Source organism: Hemicordylus capensis, chromosome 2 (genome assembly GCF_027244095.1).
Source record: "Hemicordylus capensis ecotype Gifberg chromosome 2, rHemCap1.1.pri, whole genome shotgun sequence".
Lineage (NCBI taxonomy): Eukaryota > Metazoa > Chordata > Lepidosauria > Squamata > Cordylidae > Hemicordylus > Hemicordylus capensis.
In genome coordinates this window covers 154433811-154455380 of record NC_069658.1, presented here as the reverse complement: position 1 = coordinate 154455380, position 21570 = coordinate 154433811, and the positions used below count along the sequence as shown (strand labels likewise).

General features: G+C 49.6%; 1 long non-coding RNA gene across 1 annotated transcript; it reads right to left on the bottom strand.

Moving 5' to 3' along the window:
• Positions 1 to 6378: 6378 nt before the first annotated feature.
• Positions 6379 to 11878, bottom strand: LOC128343212 (uncharacterized). Its single transcript, XR_008315387.1, has 2 exons — positions 11802 to 11878; positions 6379 to 6857 (listed from the first exon to the last, which is right to left on the bottom strand). It is a non-coding gene; the product is annotated as an uncharacterized LOC128343212 (long non-coding RNA).
• Positions 11879 to 21570: the final 9692 nt, after the last annotated feature.

Genomic DNA, 21570 nt, shown 5'->3' with positions numbered 1-21570 from the left:
CGTCGCTGGCTCCGTTGTATGAATGTGAGAGTTGAAGAGAGTGGGTGTCCGAGCAGAGGGGTGTGTGTGTGTGTGTGTGTGTGTGTGTGTGTGTGTGTGTGTGAGAGAGAGAGAGAGAGAGAGAGAGAGAGAGAGAGAGAGAGAGAGAGAGAGAGAGAGAGAGAGAGAGAGATTTGTTTGGGATAGGGAGGGAGAGGTGTGGCTGGTTGGTTTAAATTTCTGGTAGTTTTTAGTTTTTGCTTCTCTGGTTGAATTAGATTTAATTAGATTGGAGTTAGATTTAGTTACGTCTGTGTTGGGTTTCAAAGTATTAATTGGAGAGGGAGGGATTGGGAGGGGTTGGTGTTAGTCTTGGTTTCGTTCTGGTTGTTTTTGTTTATGCTGTTCTCTTTGAGTTAGGTTGAGTTAGGCTGAGTGTTGGTCAGGTATTAGTCTTAGTGTTAGGTTTGAAATCCTTCATTGAGGAAGAACCACGATCCTACTGATCATGTTTATTGCTTTAATTATTCCATTCCATTCCATTTATAAGTCACCTAATACCCTTATCTCAAGGCAGTGTACAAAACTGAAAACAATAAACAAATGTCAATAAAAGCAATTCAACCAATTTTAAAATATCAAACTTTTTAAAATGGTTTTAAAAAACACTTTAAAAGATAGTTTTAGCAAAAGGCCTGAGAAAACAGGTGTGCCTTAAGTGATTGTTTGAAGGCAGCCAGAGATGCAGGAGCTCTTATATGGACAGGGAGCCCATTCCAAAGCCCTGGGTCAGCCACAGTCCTACATTGCCACCAAACAAGCCAGTGGCAGCTATAACTGAACCTCCCCTTGAGTTCATGGCAAAGAAAGTAGGTTTTCACAACAGTGTCTCCATTTGGGTTCTCGCCCTGCCATTCAGATCAGTCCGAGGGGGCTCCTCCTTGGCCATCCAGGGCAGGGTCCTCCAAATATGGGGCCCATCCAGGAGCGCTCTTGGTGTTTCAGGGCAAGCAGCCTCCCTGCTCCAGCACCCACCCCCTTCTTGAGTCTTTTCTAAGGTGTTAAGCCTGTCCTTGGAGGGAAGGGTCTGCACGGCCCCCGCTGCCCCCGAGGGTTTGGGGATCTAATTTCTGCACTTCCTTCAGCCCTGAGATAACCTTTTGGAGATGGGCTGGCCATTGCTGTTCACAGGATCCCAGAAGGGGTTGTACACAAGCAGGCAGCCTGCTGCCCACCGGATTCCTGACCAAGGAGTCAGGAATCTGACTAAAGATTTTATTTATTCATTTACTTACTTACTTACTTATTGTTAAATTTATATACCACCTTTCATTAAAACAATCCCACAGCGGTTTACAGCAAAATTTAAAAACAAGATTGTAAAAAAGACACAATTAAAATATTAAGCTAAAAATATAAAATAAATCTCATTAAAAATTTAAAACACAAGCGTAAAAGCAATACAGAGTACAAAGAACAGCAGCAGAGGCCATCATAGAAAAGCCTGGGTAAAAAGCCATGATTTAACAATCTTTCTAAATGCTGTGATGGAGACTGAGGAGTGGATACCCACTAGGAGAGCATTCCAGAGTCTGGGGGCAGCAACAGAGAAGGCCCTGTCCCATGCGCAGGACAACCTAGCCTCCCTCATTGTTGGCACCTGAAGCAGAGCCCCCTCAGATGACCTTGTCAAGCAGGCAGAAACCCTTGGGAGCAGGCAGTCCCTCAGGTATCCTGGGCCCAAACCGTCAAGGGCTTTAAAGGCCAAAACCAGCACCTTGAATTGGACCCGGAAACAAACTGGTAGCCAGTGTAGCTCTTTCAAAATGGGTGTGATGTGCTCCCACTGGGCAGCTCCAGATAAAACCCTAGCTGCCGCATTTTGCACTAGCTGCAGTTTCTGGATATTCTTCAAGGGCAACCCCATACAGAGCGCGTTACAGTAATCCAGGCATGACGTGACTAAGGCATGGGTAACCATGGCCAGATCTGCGTTCTCGAGAAATGGATGCAGCTGGTGCACTAGCCGAAACCGTGCAAAGGCACCCCTGGCCACCGCCTAAACCTGAGCTTCCAAAAGCAGAGCCAGATCCAGTAATACCCCCAAGCTGCGTACTTGCTCCTTCAAGGGGAGTGCAACTCCACCCAGAAACGGTAAAATCTCCTCATCCCAACTGGCTCTCCTACTGACCAACATTACCTCCGTCTTGTCTGGATCCAATTTCAGTTTATTAGCCCACATCCAACCTATCACGGCCTCCAGTCCCCGATTCAGGACATCCACCGCCTCCCTAGGATCAGGCGACAAGGAGAGATAGAGCTGAGTGTCATCCGCATATTGCTGACAACTCAGTCCAAATCCCCGGATGACCTCTCCCAGCAGTTTCATGTAGATGTTAAACAGCATGGGGGACAAGACCGAACCCTGCGGGACCCCAATGGCCAAGGAGCCGAGCAGTAGTCCCCCAGCACCACCTTCTGGACCCTCCCCCCAAGAAAGGACCGGAACCACTGCAACACAGTACCTCCGATTCCCATACTCAAGAGGCGGCCCAGAAGGATACCATGGTCGATGGTATCGAATGCCGCCGAGAGGTCCAACAGAACCAACAGGGACACACTCCACCTGTCTAGTTCCCAGCGTAGATCATCCACTAGAGTGACCAAGGCAGTCTCAGTCCCATATCCAGGGCAGAAGCCAGATTGAAAAGGGTCCAGCTAATCCATATCATCCAAGACCCTCTGCAGCTGGGACACCATCACACGCTCTATCACCTTGAAGGGTGATAGATTGAAGGGTGCTTTAATCTAGGAATTAACTGAAGAGTGCTAGTCATGTTTAGCTTCCCTGCAATTCCCCTCCTGGCTGCTCTGCAGGGGTTCCCCTCCCCTGGACTCCCTCCCCCCACCCAACATTTCTGCCCAAGGGACTCGTTCTCACCATCTCCCTGCTCTCTTCTAGGCTGGGCAGGATCCGAGCCTTCCTGGCCAAAGGGACAGGTAGAGTGGCCCCCCTAGATGTCCCAGGGAAGCCTGCAGCCTCCCAGCCAGCTGCCGGCCCATGGTACTTTTGTGGGTAGAAGAACCGGGTGGCCCCTGCTCCCACCCTACTTTCTCCCTCACTGTCCCCAGCCGGGGAGAGCAGTAAGCCAGGACCTTCAGAGCCCCCTGTGCAGGATGCTTAAGGTTAGGAGGTGCCCCAGTTTCCAGGGGATTTGGGGGTCAGGGAGGTGGGGGGAGAAGGTGAGGGTGGTGGCCTGGCTGGAAAGACTCACGATTCTGTCTTCTCCAACTCTTCCCCACTCTGCAGCTTTAACACTCTGCCACCTGATTAATGCCAGGCTCCAGCAGGTGAATCGGGCAAAAACACTGTGAAGGCGCAGAGAAGGCATGGAACCACCCTCACCCAGAATGTCCCCTGGGAAGCCCAGAACCTTGTCCAGGGTACTGAAAAATGGCGGGATGGCAGCCTCTCATAAAAGGGGGCCTGCCTTGTCCGTTCCAGAGAAGGGAGGGAGAAATGCTGTGCAACCAAACATCCCCATGCTTGCCCCTTTCAGAACTGGAGGGCCTGTATCAGCTGCCTCATGGCCCTCATCCAGGCCTGTCAGGAAGCCCTCTGGAGAAGGGAGTGATGCCTTCCCTTCTCCAAAGGACTTGCAGACCAGGCCATGCTGGTGAGTCATTTGGGGCAGGGACATCTGGGACAAAGGGACTGGCTGGGAGGTGTGGATGGGGTGAGCGGAGTGGAGGCAGCCCTTGGAACAGGGCAGTGGGCAGATCTGGGCAGGACTAGGGAAGCCCACCAGGGGCTCTGGGGTGACTCCATCCTGCTCTCTGTTCCATCCCAGGAGGAGATGGACTATATTTGGGAAGGCCCCGTGCCCCCCTCCACCTCATCTCCCTTCTGCGATGGAACATCCCTGAAGAGGCCATCACCGTCTTGAGGTACATGATGGGCAGGCTAGGTCTGGAAGAGGAGGGGAGTGGTGTGGACCGTGGTGGGATCCCCCAGAGAATTTCAGGGAGGCCAAGAAGAGTCCGGGGGGCGGGGGAAGAGGCAGGAGGAAGCCCAGGGGCCAAGCCGGGGGAGGGACCAGCCTCTTGGCCACATCCTTAGGCATCAGGAAAAGGACTGGTGAGGCCCAGAGAGGAGCTTTCTCCACCCTTCAGTAATGCCCCCCCCCCGGGCTTTTGAGAAGTTGGCCTCCCACCTCAGGACAGACAACTTGAGTTCCACAGGATCCAGCTTTCTTCTCCTGCCTTGTGTGCTGGGGAAACCTCAGATCAGGGGGCGGGGGTGATACCTTTCCCCTCCTGTGCCAATTTTTTGATGGCATTCTCTCCCCCACACCCTTCCTGCCTGCCCGCCCGCCCACCTAGGCAGAGTCTCTGGCTGGGCCTGTGTTTCTTCAGTAGGGGAGCCTGCATAGCCCTGTGATGAAGACAGGCGCCTTGAGCCCCCATGAGGGAAAAGGACAGACAGGATGCTTGGGAGGCCCAGAGGAGCCTTTCCCCCTCCCTGAGAAGGGGCTGGGAAGCCCCTCAGGCCACAAGCAGGCAGCCACACTCTGGCTCTCTTTCTCCATTTCAGAGTCTGTTTCTGCCCCCTGAAAAGGTCCTACCGAATATGCTCAGAGGACTGCTGTCCCCAAAGCCCTGCCTGCCTCACCTCATCCAGGTTGCAGATGTAAGTGGAAGAGAGGGTGGTGTCTTCATGCTAAGGAGAGATGGCCCCATGGCCAGGCCAGGGGGTCAGAAGTTAGGGTCTCTTGCCTTGTCCTGCCCTGCTGGGTTAGTGTTGGGCATGTCAGTGGGAGAGGCCTTGACTCCCTCCCGGTGGGAGGCATTCATAAGTGAAGCCCCCTTACGGCACCCTGAGGTGCTGCTGTAGCAGCAACATTGGAGAGAAGTACCCCTCTCGGTCTTTCTCCATCTTGGGGCCCAGCTGTCAGCAGCCTGGCGAGGGGGCTGCTGGTGTGAGGATTTTGCCCAGGGCTGTGGCATTCGGAGGGACTGTATGCACCCCAAAAGAAGCCACCACCATATAATAGCCTAAAAAGTTATGCTTTAGAAGTATGCATGAACTTTGGAAAATTATCAATGCTATGGATGGTGGAAGTATGCAATACCTTCAAACACCATGGAATAAGAAGACAATATAAAGAAAAACATTTAATAAACACTAATAAGAACATTTAACATGAAAGACAATGTTTTTCATTGTTACATGTATTTACTTTTGTAATATTTGTTGCTCACATTGATGGGTTAAATGAAATTGCTTATTTGATGTTTTCTTTATATTATCTTTTTATTCCATGGTGTTTGCATACTTCCACCATCCATAGACTTGATAATTTTCCAGAGTCCGTGCATACTTTTGAAGCATGTCTTTTAGGCTATTATATGGTGGTGGGTTCGTCGGGTCCATTTGCATACTTGGCTGAACCCACCCATGTCCTCTTCAGCTTTTCATTTGGAGTGACTGTTTCATCCTACAGGCCATTGGTGTGGAGATGTATAGCGAGGATGAGCGGGAGGTGGCAGTGGTGGAAAAGGCTGGCCTTTCCCTCCTGAACCTGGCTATTGGGACCCCCTTCCACTTCAAGGTAAGTCTCCCCATGCTAGCTTGGCTCTGCTCCAGCATCCCCCAGCTCCCCTCCTCCAGGTTTCAGGGTCCCCAGAAGAGCTCTGACAGGCCTTCTTTTCTTCCTCTCTCAGGCAGATACAATAAAACCACTGCTCCTGTTGGTGATTTGCCAGGTGGGGAGGATGACAGCCCAGGCCAAGGGCGATGGCAGCAATTCCTCCAGTGAAGGTAACATCCATCCCCAAGCAAATGGGTACCCAGCCATACATAGAGAGCTCCCTCCCTGCTCTGGGCCATGGTGACTCCCACTCTATGCCCGCCATGGGTCTCTGAGGAGACCACGTCCTTCCTCTCCCTGGCCTCCAAGTGCCTTCCCCAGAGCCAGGGCCTGGACATCCCAATTCCACTCCAGGGAAACATGGACTTCCTGAGGAAGGCCTTGCTGCCAAACTGCAGCTGGGGAAGCCATCTCTGCTGCTCCCGCTTGGGAATTCCCATCCAGAAGCCTCCTCCTTTTCTTGGGGACAGGCAGAACCCTCTGCTCCTTTCCAAAGTCAAGCTGGGTTGTAATTAATTCTCTTGTCTTCTCCCCAAACCTGAGAGCTCTTCCAGCGAGCTCTCAAATTCTGGGGCGACAGAGGGCAACTAGCAGGCTTTGCGGCCAAATTCAGGTGGGGAAGCCGTTTCTCCTGTTCCCTTTGGGAGCATGTGGATTGGCAATTGGACAGTTGGTTTTGGAGGGAAGAGAGATTTTTTTAAAATGGAGGGAATTTTAAGTTGAACAGATTGGTTGAGTTGAAAAACTGTTGGGCCAGGAAAGTATATATAGAGAGAGTTTCAGAGAGTTACAGACACAGTTGAGTGAAGTCAAGTCAGAGGAAGAGTCCTGGAAGACAGTCACAGTTGAGCTTGGAAGCTTTGAGAGAAAAGGTCCAGATGGAGGAGTCAACAGTGAGCACTGGGCAGTCAAGAGTCAGAAGTCAGCAATCAAGAGTAAGCCGTCAGCGAGAAGTCTGGAGGAGGATCTGTCTGCAGTGGAGTTGGTCCATATTCAGTGAAGTTGGCAGGAAAACCCCTCTGAAGACAAGAGCTGAAATAACAGAAGAGCCAGGTTGCATTGAGCCCCAGACCTGTGCTGAGACCAGGGCATTTTCCAGATTGCCCACTCTTCAGTGGTAGTTTACTTCGGTTTGGCAGGCAGTATCAGCATGAAACTGTAAATAAATGTTGTTGCGCAAAGCCACCAGTAGGGGGGAGCAGTCTTTTCTAGCTTGCACAAACCATCCTGCAATAGGAACATTGTTGTTTTTTAAATAACATTTCAGTACTGTAACACAAAAATAAAACCTGAAAGAAGGCATTGGAAATGTGAACAGCACCTTGCTGACAGCACAGGGACTGCAATGTTGACACACAGGCAGTATGGAAACACACTTAACGGACATGTAGTGATACTGCTGGAGAGTGTAATCTGGAAAGTTCCCAGCAAAAGAGACTGCCCAGAAAGTCAGACGCTAAGAAAGTAGAAAATACAGAGAACTCTGTGTAGGGGCCAGTGTTGGGTAAGGTAGTGAATAGGGGTGTGCACGGAACTGGCTGGTCTGGTTCGGTTTGAGTCCGAACTGATCCCAAACTGGACCAGGCCAGTTCAGTCCGGCACCCCCTTGAAACCACCCCACCCCCCGGTCCAGGGTTCATGAATTTATTTTTTTTAAAAAAAAAAAATTTACACTTAACCCCTTCGGGGGAGTTGTATGAGGTGGCGGGAGGGTCCATGGAGGTTCCCCCTCCCCCCGATGGCCTCACTTATTCCAGAATGACCAAAGCCACGCAGAGGCCTATTGCGCAGGTGTGGCAGCCTCCAAAATGGCCGCCATGCAGAGAAGGCCAAAAACCAGCCAAATAAGGGAGGCCAGTGGGAGGAGGGGGAACCTCTGCAGACGCCCTGCTACCTCGGACAACTCCCCTGGAGGGGGTAAGTGTAAAAAAATTAAACTTAAAAAAATCACGAACCCCCAGGGGGTTCAGTCCAGGGGTCGGACCGAACAGGGGGTAGTTCGGTTTTACCCCAACAGTGGAACCGAATCAGTTTGACTTCAAACGTGTTCAACGTCGAATCTGTTTGCACATCCCTATTAGCAGATGTGGTTTTTCCAGCCTTTTATTTCCCCTGGTATGTTCTCTTGGTAACTGTTTTGAGTTTACATTTTTTGCTGTAAAAGTAGTGTTTTAATTGAACTGATTTTTTAAAAAGTAAACTTGCTTATTCTATAAAGATTAGAAGCTTGTTTATTTGTCTCCACCCCACGCCCATGAGCCTTCCCACTCTACTGCAGGTTTTTGGTTTTTTGTTTTACTTTGGGTAATTTTTGACAAAGGCTGTTCTAGTGGACCCAGCCATACAAAAATTCTATTTGGTGGCTGCAGCAAAATGTTCGGAGGAATAGGCTGTTATTCCTCCACAGAAGTCATCGAAACCAAACCTCATCCCAACTGAGGAAACAAGATTTTTAAAATGTGTTAGAAAAGAAAGTTTTACTGAGGGATTCAGTTTGACCACCCATTAAGCAACACTTAGCTGGTTAGATTACTGAGTTCAAAGTCCTTGATTTAGTAAAGTTATACACCTGATTAATCTGGGAGTAGAGATTTTAAAATGTGAATCCTAAAGACAGTGACCAGGGAGCAATAATAAACGTAACAATAAATTTTATTTCTTAGCTGCCGCATAACAAATTGTTCTCTGAGTGGCTCACAATACAGCATTCAAACACGAAATAAAAACACATCATCATGCATTAAACCATAATAGACCAAAAGGGCAGGGCAGGGCGGGGGAGAAATGACGAAATACAATACGAAGCAATTTACAAACTCTTTTAAAATCAGTTTAAAAATCTGGGGAGGATTCACTGGAGCAAACCCCATTGAATAGAAGTAGGATGAAGGAAGAGGCACAAGACTTTTTACAGAATGAACCGGATCTCAGGGATACTAGAGAGATGGGATCACCCTGCCTTCAAGTCACAGGCAATTTATGGAACCTTTTCCCCACTCAAAAACTAGTGCCTGAAGTTTTTGTTCGGGGGGGGGAGGGGAAAGGGGAAAAAAAAAACACCCTGAGGGGTTCACCCTTGTTTGTGGCATAATGGCACGGAAGAGGTTTCTTTCTTTCTTTTTTCCTCTTACACACACACACACACACACACACACTTACTTTTATTGTTAATGCCGCAGCTGAGAAAGTTTCTGAAGGAATGAGAGAGCTGGTCTTGTAGCAAGCATGAATTGTCCCCTTTGCTAAGCAGGGTCCATCCTGGTTTGCATTTGAATGGGAGACTTCATGCATGAGCACCGTAAGGTAGAGGATAGGGCTGCTCTGGGAAGAGCATGTTTGCATGCAGAAGGTTCCAAGTTCCTTCCCTGGTAGCATCTCCAAGACAAGGCTGGGAGAGTTTCCTGTCTGCAACCTTGGAGAAGCTGCTGCCAGTCTGTGTAGACAATCCTGAGCTAGACGGACCAAGGGTCTGACTCTTTATATGGCAGCTACCCATGTTCCTATGAGAAGCATCCTGATCCAGAACAAGCTGAAGGGCCGGGCAGAAGGCTGTCCAGAATGCAGATTTCAAAATATGCATCCCAACCAGTGCTGAATCTCGTATATTGAGCCTAAAGTCCTAGCTAGTGAAAAGCTGTAAGATGTCTATGGGCATCATTCCCACGAGGTCTAGAAACGTGGCTTGCTGTTTCCAAATATGAAAGTGTAGGGAGGAAGCTGGACCACATTCTGTCTCGGTTGGAGGGAATTCCATCAGCAGATTGTTCCTTACAGCAAAAGCCATGAATCTATTATTTATTCACAGTCACTGGAAGCTGGACCACATCCCACAACTTCATTTGCAATGTACGCACAGCCCTCAGGTCAGATGCCGCTTCTGATTGGGATTAGAAATATTCATACTTGCTACCACAAGAACAGTTCAGAATAGACCATAGGAACATGGGAAGCTGCCACAAACTGAGTCAGACCATTGGTCCATCTAGCTCAGTATTGTCTTCACAGACTGGCAGCGGCTTCTCCAAGGTTGCAGGCAGGAATCTCTCTCACTCTGTCTTGGAGATGCCAGGGAGGGAACTTGAAACCTTCTGCTGTTCCCTGAGCGGCTCCGTCCCTTAAGAGGAATGTCTTACAAATAGCTCTTAGTCTGCCATTCATATGCAACCAGAGTGGACCCTGCTTAACTAAGGGGATGTCATGCTTGCTACCACAAGACCAGCAATCCTCTTCCTAACATAGTAGGAAGCTATTGAGTCAAAACTTTCGTCCTCTGAGCTCAGCATTGTCTACTCTGACTGGCAGCAGCTTTCCAAAGTTCCAGGAAGCTGTCTCTCCCAGCCCTACCTGGATAAGCTGCCAGGGAGTGAACCTGGGACTTTCTGCATGCAAAGCAGCTTAGCTTACAGCCCCATCCCCAAAGAAGCTGCTTTCTACTGGTCCATCTGCTGTCGCTCAGCATTGTCTGCACTGACTGGCAGTGACTTCTCCATAGTTTAAGTTAAGAGTCTCTTTCAGGCATCTGAAGATCAGAGGCGTAACCAGGGAAAATAGCGCCTAGGGCAAGCACTGAAATTGCATCCTTGTCCAAACAGGAATGATGGGACTTGTAGTCAGCAATATCTGGAAATCCCTGTTAAAAGGAACACTGTACCATCTAGAGTAGAACACTGTACCATCTAGACATGGTTGTTGATCAAAACCTGAAAACATGAGCCATCTCTGTAAAAGACTTAGAACAGCAGTCAGGAGTTATGTGAGGATTCCAAGTGTCATTTTCTCTGTCTCATCTCATGCTTTTTAAAAAACATGACTTTGTCCTAGACTAGAGGATCATCTGCCCAAATAGCCACTAGCAAAATAGGGGAAGAAGAAGGTGGTGGGGTGTGTGTGTGTGTGTGTGTGTGTGTGTGTGTGTGTGTGTGTTATAAACCAGTGAATGATTCCTGCCAGCCTTTGTCTTATGATGACTGTTGGCTCATGATGGGGTATGTGTGCATTCACCACACTAGTGCTTACTTTGACACCAGGAGGGAGGAGGATACGATAGTTTGCCACACTAGATAGAGGCATTTGCAACAGGAGCAGACAGCCAAGTTCTGCCAGGGCCAAAACCAGCCCCTGCCCAACTAAGAAATCATTGTAATTTGCCTCTTCCCATCACAAGCAGTGTGCTGTTCTTTTATTATTAACTCTAAATCTCAGATATCCCAGTCATGGATGGAAAATTCAAGGTCAGTTTACAAGAGACACATTTTCTACATGGAAGTTTCTTCTGTGCAGGTGTTGTGCAGAAACCCATGTGTAGTGACCGCCAGGGGCATAGCAAGATTGGAATGGGCCCAGAGATGAGATTTTAAAATGGGCCACCAGCCCCTCAATGTCCAGGGCCTCCACGCACACCAGGCCCCCAAGGATTTAAGTCTGATATTTCAAAATAAGTATGCTGCCTGGAAATACATTTCACTGAATACACACATGCACACTTCACAATATATAGTGATATACATTGAGTACTATACATTTGTGCTACTTTTAATGCCTAGAACACACCAGAAACACTAATTATTAAAATGGCCCCCTTGCTGCAGATTAGCAAAGGAGACTTTCAACCATGCAGGGTGAGCCTATGTTTGTTTTCTCAGAATTCTTGAACAAATTCAGTAAAGTTTGATTCCAGGAGGTTTTTCACATGAGGCTTTTAAAGCCCTTTAACACACATCTCCTCTGGAATGGAGGTTCTGCATTCACATGTTGGCCAGATGTACCCTGAAGTCCTGTGAGTTATTGGAGAGCAGTTCACACACAAGAAAAATAAAATAAAATAAAATAAAATAAAATAAAAGCACAACACATGCTTCACAGTTCTCACTCAGACCTTCTGGGTTGCAAAACAACTTCAACATAAGTGCATTTATACATGAATGAATGAATGAATATAATATTGTTTGTTCCAGAAGTTTTTGTAATTTTCTGCCATGAAACAAGCAACAGGCCTTTTTAGATAGTAAAAAGCCAGAAATTTAAAGCCAGAAATTTTTCAATCTGTTTTAAATTAAATATTCAGAGACTTCTCAGTCTCCCCCCCTCCGCATATCAAAGCCCTATGGCAAGCAGATCCCTATATACCTGTGGTGGGGGGAGGGTAACCACAAAAAGGAATTCACTGTCTACCTTGCAAAAGCTGTGCTGGATGGTCTGGGCAGAGAGTCTGCTGCAGAGAACTCTTCCATCCTGCCTCCTTCCTGGCTTGCGGGGGAATGCCAAGTTCAGGCTTCAGGGAGGCCTACATAGGCATCTCTGGAAGCCCCGCCCACCCACTGATCAGCTGAGAGGCAAGGAGAGAAGAAGAGCTCTGTGCAGTTTGCGGGCCGCTTGGATCCTAGGCCAGAGCCGGAGGGCAAGGCAAGCAGGATGGCAAGTGGCTGAGGGGCCCTGGGGCCGGGCCGGTGGGCAATGGGGTGGGGGTGGCAGGAACTGGTGTGGCGCCCCCTCCTCAGTGGCACCTAGGGCACGTGCCCCGGCTGCCACCCCAAGTTCCACCCTTGAATGCAGGTGGTGTGCCTTTCTCTTGACAAGATGCATCCTTTCTTGCCTCGTTGCAGGCACTGTCATGGTTAGGTGTGCAGTGGCTTGTGATATCCATGTTGAGATCTGATTTGGCAATTTTGCTGAGCCAAGGCAAAGGGATGTGTATTAGTTGCTAGGCAACAGTAAGGGACTTTCAGCTGCTGATTTGTTGGCTCCCTGACCCCTGGGCCAAATATCCCATTTACTTTTGGAGTTGGCCCTGGGCTGGCATATATTGATACAGCTATGAACTATTCCCTATCAGAAGAAAAGAGAGAGAGAGAGAAACTATTTGCTAAATGTGCTTTCAAAATTCAGCCATCTGGTCTTGGCAAAATAAGGAAATTCTATAAAAGTAGTTCCATTTTTATTAAGGGGCATCCAAAACAGTCATATCTCCTGGAGCTGTTTATTTCCCTTAAGTTAAAACAATTAGTAGACTAAATGTTGGTCACTCTGGCCAGGAAATTGAATCCTTTTAAGAAAATTAATGTATGACCATCCAGTTAGCATAATGTTAATAAAATGTAATAATGGTGTCAGGATTACAGAAACTCTCTCTTCACTTTTAAAAGGAAACTGACCTTGAAGATTGGATGATATTCCTGACTCATTGCCAGAGTATCAAGCTTGTTGCCTAGAGCTGTCTGAATCAGGCGCACCATTTGTCTGAAATCACCTCTTTGCATTACTGCATTCATGGGCACAGCACTCCCATGGTGATGTGTTGTTCTAGGTGCAAACATTCAGCTCAATGTATCCCATTAAGAAGGCATCTTCTGTTGATTCTAATGATTCTTCTCAGTGCATGCACAATGAGCCTCAAGAGCAAACATATTCTTGTCCTTACACTTGACCATCTTTAAGGGCTGTTAGAGATGGTCAAAGACAGGCATTCGACCACTAAGTGGTCCCTGCATTGCTGTCTTATTTAATTGTCATATCAAATCTAACATCTGCAGTGACAAGTGCTGTCTTTCAGGCTTTCCTTCTCTCTTCTCCAGCAGAAAAACAGCCTGGAAACTAGAGGTTTGCATTGCTGATCCTGCATTTGGGAGGAGGCCTGCTATGTAGGGGGCCTCTTCATTCTCTTTCCCTGAAGTATTAGCAGGGATGGATTGCCCTGGGTGGAGGTCTGATACAGAGCTCTCATGATATAAAGGTTGTCTCCTTGGGTTCTTCTGCCAGAGTACAAGCAAGGCTGGAAGTTCCTGGGAGGTGGCCTGATATGGAGGCTGCCTTTTTTTGGTTCTTTCCTGTCATGCTCTACAGAGAGCCACCCCCACAGCTTTTCTTCCTGAAAAGGAAATGGAGGTGCCACCTCCTAGCTGTTCCCCCAGGGCCAAATCAGTCACTCAGTTTGACTCCGCCTGGATCTAAGCCTCCAGCTGCTGCTTTGGCTCTTGGTGGAAAATAAGAGGGCTGGAGAATAACATTTGGCCTCGAACTTGGGCCTTCCAGCTGTTGTTTGATTACAGCTCCCATAGTCCCCAGTAGTCGCAGTAGCCAATAGTCAGGGTTGTTGGGAACTGTAGCCAAACAGCAGCTGGAGGGCTGGAGTTGTGCAGCCCTGCCCTAAATCAAGCTTCCTCTTCCGCATCACCATTCCATCCTCTTCCACACTGGGCAGATCTCTCTTCAGGGCCAAAATCCAGCCTCCTAGCCATACACGTTAGGGCAGACAAGCTCTGTATGAGCCTCCTGGCAAGGAACTGTCTACCTTGAGCTACATCTTGAACTTCTCAAACATCTCTTGGCCCTGAGTGGACTGGCCAAGAGAATCTTTTCTGTAGCTGAGTTTGACCCAGAGGCGTAACTATAGGGGGGGCAGGGGGGGCACGTGCCCCGGGTGCCATCTTTTTGGGTCACGTGGGGGGCACCGCCATGACCCTTTTAAAAAAAAAATTGTTAATACACATTTCTCCTGCTCAGTGCAGCAGCGCTGCAGCAGTCAAGGGAGCGTGTCGGCGCCCCCTCCCCCACTAGCGGTCCCTTCCACGCCGCCCGTGCCCCCCCCCCATTGCTTTGCTGGTGGCCAGTCAGTGGCCTGGCTTGGCGGTGGCGGGCGCCGCGGTGGGCGCCTTTAATGCTGCTCACTGCGCCTGCCCACCCGTGCCCCCCCCATTGCTTTGCTTGCGGCCAGTCAGTGGCCTGGCTTGGCGGCGGGCGCTGTGGCAGGCGCCTTTCATGCTGCTCACTGTGCCTACCCTTGGCTGAGGCTCGCTCGCTCCGTCGCTCGCTTAGTCTGGAACAGCCAGAAAGAGGCCCTCTAGTGGCTTGCCAGCCAGAGGGTCTCTAGTCAGTGACGTACGCGCTACTCGGCTGGCGTGCCGAGTCGCACTGCGCATGCGTGCGGTGCATCCGTCCTCCTCTGTTCGCCTGCACGTGGTGGCGCAGTCGCCGTCGCGGAGGAAAGCGTCGTTGCTGGGGCTGGGGCTGCACTGCAGCAGGCGCAGGCAGGATGACGAGGACACACACGGACACCCGGCACGGAAGTAAGGATTCGGCAGCGGGCGGGTGGAAGCAGCAGACCAAGTGTCAGGGTGAGAATGAGTTGCAAAAACTACAGAAGCCACATGTGGGGGGGAAAACATATTAAAGAATCAGGCTTTTATTCAGCTGCCCAGCTATGGTCTCAGGTGCCTAACAGGTGTTAATGTTTGCATTATACGCTCCTCTCTCCGCCCCAAAAGAAAGAAAAACAATCATAAAGATTCTTTGGCACTCAATCTTAAATGCATGCATGTATATGGAACTGAGAGTCAATTCCCACAGCCTGGGTAGTACAGCAGTGTGAGTTGACTCAAGCAGTGTAACATAGCTGCCTGTGCATTGTTACAAGGTGTTTCAAGAGAGTTTTACCATGAGTTCTGCTTGCTGGCATGCTTGTTTTTGCACTGTGAAAGCTTGCCTTGTGATCTCAGTTTACGCTGAAGTGCTCCTATAACAGCTCCATCTCAGAAAAACCTGCACTGTTAGCTTTAACAAGTGCCTGTGGTATCCTGCTAAAGACACAAAGTTTGGCAAGAAAAATGGGGGAGGGGGTTATACAGGTGAAACTCGGAAAATTAGACTATCGTGCAAAAGTCCATTAATTTCAGTAATTCAAATTAAAAGGTGAAACTGATATATGAGACAGACGCATTACATGCAAAGCGAGATAAGTCAAGCCTTAATTTGTTATAATTGTGATGATCATGGCGTACAGCTCATGAAAACCCCAAATCCACAATCTCAGAAAATTAGAATATTACATGGAACCAATAAGACAAGGATTGAAGAATAGAACAGTATCGGACCTCTGAAAAGTATACAGTGTACTGTGCTTGATTGGCCAGCAAACTCGCCTGACCTGACCCCATAGAGAATCTATGGGGCATTGCCAAGAGAAGGATGAGAGACATGAGACCAAACAATGCAGAATTGCTGAAGGCCGCTAATGAAGCATCCTGGTCTTCCATAATACCTCATCAGTGCCACAGGCTGATAGCATCCATGCCACGCCGCATTGAGGCAGTAATTGCTGCAAAAGGGGCCCAAACCAAGTACTGAATACATATGCATGCTTATACATGTGTGTGCAGGAGGAGGATACTTAACTTGCAACGGGGATGGGGGAGGCTCCAGCAAGGGGAGCGGGCTCCAAAGGACTTTAGGTCCAGGCTCCAAAATTACCACAAGACCTCTCCTCCCTTGTGCCCTGTGACACCCCCACACACACACACATACACCAGAAATTGAGAAGTCTACGCCCCTGCTGTAGGCCTTTCCCTGCTGACCAGCCAAGGCTTTGTTCATCAGCAAGGAGCTTCCTTTCCCTTCTCTGCTCTGAGTGAGGGACAGGAAAGAAGTACTTAGCTGGAGAACAAAGTGCTGGCTGGCCAGCTGAGACAGGCTAACGGGTCACAGGTCCATGCCCTGGTGTTGGCCATGCCTCCTACATTGCTGTGCTTCTGATGCCGGTGCAAGGGGGGTGGCAGGTGCAGGCACCTGGTCCAGGGTCACTAGCAGCCTGACCTACAACCCTGGTACTACCCCATTAAAGGGGTGATAATCTTCCTGCAATCTCCCTTCATGAAGCCTGGACAAGCAACCTGGAGCATCCCTCATCCCATGAGTTGTCTGGCTGTTCTTTCTCCATGTTTGCTTTTCTGCAGAGGTGCACCTAGGTAATTTTGGAGCCTAGATCTAAAGGCCTTTGGAGGGGGGGCCCTTGATGGAGCCTCCCCCATCCCTGCTGCAAGTTAAGCATCATCCTCCTGCACACACATGCACACCATGATACACGCAGTATTTTTCAACACATGGTTTCTTGAGATCACAAACAGCAACTGAACTCACAAGGATGTAAAAATTAGGGATGTGCACGAACCGGTCCAGAAGCCATGTTGGAGGCCTCCGAACCGGTTTGGAACTGGGCCGGTCCGGCGGTCCGGCACTGAGGGGGGTCGAACTTTAAGGGCGGGGGGTAGTACTTACCCCTCCCGCCGCTCTTCCCCCTCCGACGCTGTATTTAGAAGTGAAGTTTTGGGGGCGGCAGCGTTCCTCCCTGCCGCCCCTGCTCCCTTCGTTGCCAGGAAGTAGTGTAAATAGCAGCACGCATGCGCCCGTCGCGGCGTGCCGCATACGTCACACACAGCGTGCGTATGACGTATGCGGCATGCGCATGCACGGCGGCGACAGGCGCACACGTGCCGCGACGGGTGCATGCATGCTGCTATTTACACTACTTCCTGGCAACGACGGGGGCAGGGGCGGCAGGGAGGAATGCTGCCGCCCCCAAAACTTCACTTCTAAATACAGCGCCGGAGGGGGAAGAGCAGCGGGAGGGGTAAGTACTACCCCCCACCCTTAAAGTTAGACCCCCCTCAGTGCCAGACCGTGCCTCCGTGGTTCCGTGCACACCACTAGTAAAAATATAAAACAGGTATATTTATGCAAATATGCATTAGCAGAAACACTTCAGCATACAACTTCACATATCCCCATCCCACATATTTCTTTCCCCACTCCCCGCTGTGTCTCTAAAGCACCCGACATGGGTTATAACCACACTTGGCTGCCCAGCACAGTGTGGGCCAGTGGCAAGCACACCACTCAGGACAGTTTAAATAGGATATGGGGGGTCCAGGCTGTGTGGAGGCCCCGGACTTCGGCCCCCAAATCCAGGAGTAAGAGCCCCACTGTTTCTGCCTACCCTGCTACCTTAAATCCTGATTGCATGTGTATTTCCCTAGGCAGCAATACAGTAACTGCCTACAGACATATGCATGCAGTCAGGGTTGAAGGTGGCTGAGGAGGAAAATGAAGGTGGAGAAGGAATGGCAGGACAACATTGAGGGATGGAGGATCTTAAGATGTTTGTCTAGGGCTCCAGGTGTAAAAGGACATTTCAGGAAGGCTAGAGCTACTAAGGTTCTGACAAACAAAGCTGGAAGTGGAATGCTGATCAGGGACAGGGAGGGTTATGGAATGAGATGTGCAGACCTCCACCAGCCTTTCTCAGTACATCTGGGTACACTGCCCATGAAAAACAGTCTGAAGAAGAAGAATTATTTATATACCTCACTTCAACCACAGTTCTTAAAGGGGTTTACATCGAAAAATAAATATTACATAAATAAGATGGTCGCCTGTCCCCAGAAGCCTCACAATCTAAAAAGAAACACCTGACAGATGCTAGCAAAAGCCACTGGAGGGATGGTGTGCTGGGGTTGGATAGGACCAGTTGCTCTCCCCCTGCTAAATATTTAAGAGAATCTCCCCTTTAAAACGGTGCCGCTTTGCAGTTAGCAGACTCAGCCAGTGCAGATATATATTGTTTTTTTTAATCCACATGCATTACATATGCTTCAATAGCCACTAGGGGGCACCCTACACCTTTTAGATACAAAACAAAGTGGACTCTGAAGACAGTTTTATGGCCACAAGCCAGTAACAGCATTTCAGAAGTACAGGAAATTAACCCTCGCTGCAACTGAGAGTATTTTAAAATATAAACAGGGCTCTCATAATAACTATGCTGGGGAGAAGCAGTCTTCTGCTTTGTAGAATGCTAGCTAAGACTATGAGCCAGGAAGTCCCTGATACTCAAATCTCACCTCCCTCCTGAATACGGAGTGGTTGTAGGCCATTGACCAGACGTTGGCCGCATATACATGAAACGTGGAACCGGAAGTTACCGAACCCGCGGTTAATTTTTCAAACCATGCATCGCATTGCAGACGTTCATCCAAGCGTGGTCCAGCAACCTCCATTTTCAGGGCAAGGGAGCCCCTCCCTATTCCTGGTCCACCAAGGCCACATCCCAGCAAGCTCCATAGCACTCACGTCGCCAGACTGTGGGCAAGGCATCAGCACATCTCCCGGGTGGCAGCCCTTGGCCATGATCTGGAAGGGGGGCATGCTAAGCACAATCATGCCTTTTCAGAATGGTCCTCTGGCCCTTAGCAGGGAAAGGGCATTTGAATCCCTTTAAATGCCATGCCATGTGAGCCCTTCATCTGACAGTAACTGCACCACTGCCTTTGTAAGAGCCCCAAAACAAAACTGTCTTTCACAAGCATAATTGGGGGGGGGGGTGGATCTTGGGGGGGGGGCACTGTTTTCCTGTTACTCAGGAAAGGGAAGGGAACATGATGACTTCCTAGGAGGGGATATGTACATGAGGGAGGGCAAAGGATCCTGGGGTCTGGCCCATTGTGACCAAGGGCGCGAGGGCTCACCCTGGCCAAGCTGTCCATGCAAATCAGACCACACTCCTACCCCTGTGGCGGCTTGCCACAGGTGGACTAGCACTCTCATGAGAGGGCCAGTCTACCTGGGAGGATCTTCGCCTCGACAACCTTCTGTCTTCTGTCAGACTGCACACTCATGAGTTGAGCTAACCCCCAAAGGGGGGTCCGCTTGCACGGGAGCCCTGTTCTCTCTGGTTATTGATAGAACTGTTGCAAACTTGCAAAGAGACACCACCACCCCTCCAGGGAAGTCTTTGATGCACCCAAAGGAGATTTTGATGGAGAGGAGATTTTTTAGGAGAGGAGAGCTGGTCTTGTGGTAGCAAGCATGACTTGTCCCCATAGCTAAGCATGGTCTGCCCTGGTTGCATATGAATAGGAGACTTGATGTGTGAGCACTGCAAGATATTCCCCTCAGGGGATGAAGCCGCTCTGGGAAGAGCAGAAGGTTTCAAGTTCCCTCCCTGGCTTCTCCAAGATAGGGCTGAGAGAGAGTCCTGCCTGCAACCTTGGAGAAGCTGCTGCCAGTCTGTGAAGACAATACTGAGCTAGATAGACCAATGGTCTGACTCAGTATATGGCAGCTTCCTATCTTCCTATGTTCCTATGCTCCGTGTGTCCGGGAGTAGCCAGGTGGACAGACTGGGGAAACACTGGGACCGGGGATGGATCTTTATTCTCATGCAAATTTCCTGGTTTTAAACTGGTGTTGTGTCATATGCAGATCTGCTGCCATGGGGAATCACAGGAGAGGGCAGTCCCAATTTCCAGCAACACCAGGAGAGTGGGGTTGCCGTTCCAGGCAAAAACAAAGATGGACATGTTCAAATGGGCAGGCGGCCTGGCAGAGGGCACGCTTTCTTCAAGTTTCTTCAACTGTTTTACCAAGAGAGGGAGAGGTGTTGCCGGGCTACCCACCTCTGCGGTTTGCTTGTGTAGAACAACCTAGCTGGGTGGCATCTGCCGTCCAGCCCCCATGTGGGTCTCCATGGCCTGAACTCTTGTGAGAGAGCAGCGGTCCATGGGAGAAGGGGATGTCATCACACATTATTAGCAGTTGGACTCAACACCCCTGTCCCCACAGACAGTTCTTCTTATGAGTTGTGAAGGGGTATCCCCATGGCCTCACACTCTCATGAGTGAGTGGTCCACTCAGGAACAGCATCCATCCTCAGCACAGAGGAGGAATCTCCCCGGCCAATGTTGGCAATGATGATCCTGCTGCCCAGCCCTTCTTATGAGTAATCCTAGGGAACCACACACATTCCCCCAAGGGGCTGCCCCCGCTTTCCCAGCATCACTGTACAAAATATAGACCTTAGCCATTCAAGAATTCCTGGTTGGGGTTGCCTTATAAACGCGACCCATATGTCGCTGTCCCAGCACGTGAGTTTGTGCTTGTGTGCGTACCTCTTTGTTGCTTCATTTTCAGAGAGCAAAGCACTTGGTGCCCGTCTTCCCATCCTGACCCCTTTCTCTCCTAATTGCCAGGAGGGCAAAGGACAGGGTGGGAAGAGGGCATGCCACTGTGTGATTTTGAAGATTGACAGGCTGACAAGCTTGGGGTGGGTTATGGGGGCATCCTTGTTGCTGGGCAACTGCTTTATTGGATCGGAGACAAGGGGCGGGGCACATGTTCAGAGAGGTGTTCAGCAAGAAGTGCCACAGGCATAGAGCAGGTGCAGTCCCAAGCGGGTCTGCATTGCTGCATTGTAATCATGACAACATCCACATTTGGACATAACACTGCTACTGAAAAACCTCAGGCCACAGTGGCAAAACTTACTACAAACTGAAGGTTCAAAAGGAGTCCAGCAAGGCAAACCTCAGGTCCCTTTTGCCATAAAACCACTCCGGAGATGCTGTTTCTGTGCTTGCCCAGTGTCTGGAGGCTGTCAGGGTCTTCATGGGCCAAAACAAGCTCAGACTTAATCCTTCCAGGATGGAGTTACTTTTGCTTTCTCCTCAATCTGGCCAGTTGCTGAGTCTGAGTCTCACCCTGGATGGGGTTGCGCTGTCCCTGAAGGAGGTGGTCTGTGACTTGGGGGTCCTCTTGGACCCGTGGCTCCTGCTTGAACAGCAGGTGGAGGCCGTGGCCAGAGGTCCCTTTGCCCAGCTTCAGCTGGTCTGCCAGTTGCGGCCCTATCTCAACCGGCAGGCCCTGGCAACAATAACTCATGGCCTTGTCATCTCTCGATTGGATTACTGTAATGAGCTCTACCTGGGGTTGCCTTGAAGATAAGCTGTAAGCTTCAGTTGGTCCAGAATGTATGTGGTGGCCCACCTGCTTATGGGTGCTAGGATGATAGTGTGACACTTCTCTTGCAGTCACTGCAGCAGGTTACCTATTTGCTTCCAGGTCCAATTCAAAGTGCTGGTTCTTACCTTTAAAACTCTTCAGGGCTTAGCACCTGTTTACCTTAAGGACTCTCATGGCCAGTCCTGTCCCGTCATGTGAGATCTTCTCAGGTTGCCCTTCTTTTGGTCCCTGGTTGCAGAGAGGTCCATAGTACTAGGGCCCATGGAAGGCTTTTTCTGTTGCTGCCCCTTCATTTTGGAATTCTCTTTTTTCCCCCCCAGATTTGGTCTGCCTCCTCCCTTTCAGCCTTTAAAACCTTGCTGAAGACATTTCTTTT